Source organism: Chiloscyllium plagiosum, unplaced genomic scaffold (assembly GCF_004010195.1).
Source record: "Chiloscyllium plagiosum isolate BGI_BamShark_2017 unplaced genomic scaffold, ASM401019v2 scaf_3086, whole genome shotgun sequence".
In the NCBI taxonomy this organism is placed as follows: Eukaryota; Metazoa; Chordata; class Chondrichthyes; order Orectolobiformes; family Hemiscylliidae; genus Chiloscyllium; species Chiloscyllium plagiosum.
In genome coordinates this window covers 32,462-33,500 of record NW_025214562.1, presented here as the reverse complement: position 1 = coordinate 33,500, position 1,039 = coordinate 32,462, and positions in this window count along the sequence as shown.

The following is a 1,039-nucleotide window of genomic DNA, read 5'->3' as shown; positions in this document are numbered from 1 at the left end:
GAACAATGTATTATCCAGTATCTCTGACAGCTGTGACTGAATTCAAATATTTCAAAATACTTTTTCAATGTAGGTTATGATTGCAAGCTGATCTAAAAAATCAGATATTTGCTATGTTTGCGAATTGTGATTCACAAAAATGTGAATTATCATTATTCAAGCAAACAATAATTGCATCATCTCTGAAAACAGTTAGGTTGATATTATATTTATGGAACTAAAATATACTTTCCTGCCAACATTTTATTTAACAAAAATAAAAAATGTATATTTTATTTAATATCGAACAAAGAACATGTTAGCTGAGTATAGTGCTGATCACAATTACATATTTTATTTTTGTTAAGTAAAATATTGGCAGGAAAGTATATTTTAGTTCCATAAATATAATATCAACCTAACTGTTTTCAGAGATGATGCAATTATTGTTTGCTTGAATAATGATAATTGACATTTTTGTGAATCACAATTCACAAACATAGCAAATATCTGATTTTTTTAGATCAGCTTGCAATCATAACCTACATTGAAAAAAAATTTGAAATATTTGAATTCAGTCACAGCTGTCAGTGATACTGGATAATACATTGTTCTGCTCTTAAATCAATACAGAGAGCTTCCACCTGGGTCAGGGCAGTCATTCAATCATTATTTCACAACAAATTATTTCGACGCCATCTTCGATCTGAGCCTTGCTCGGGGGCAGATGAATGGACATGGAGTGTCAGAATCACATCGCACAAGTTACTTATGGTGATAGCATCTGGCCTGCTTCCCAGACTCCAAACATCTGATACCTCGACCAGGCACTGGGCGAAGACGTTAACAAGTTGACAGTATTCTGCAGCACTTTGTGTCTCGCAAAGAAACCTCTAAATCCGTGTCCAATAAATGTCACCTTCACATTCACCAGTATCAAAATAAAATTGTACATCTCTATAGATGGACAAAAATTAATACATGGGTCACCCAACAGAATCTATCTGAAGAAAACAGCAACAAATGTCAAGTCCAGCATCACGTTAATAACTGAACTTGA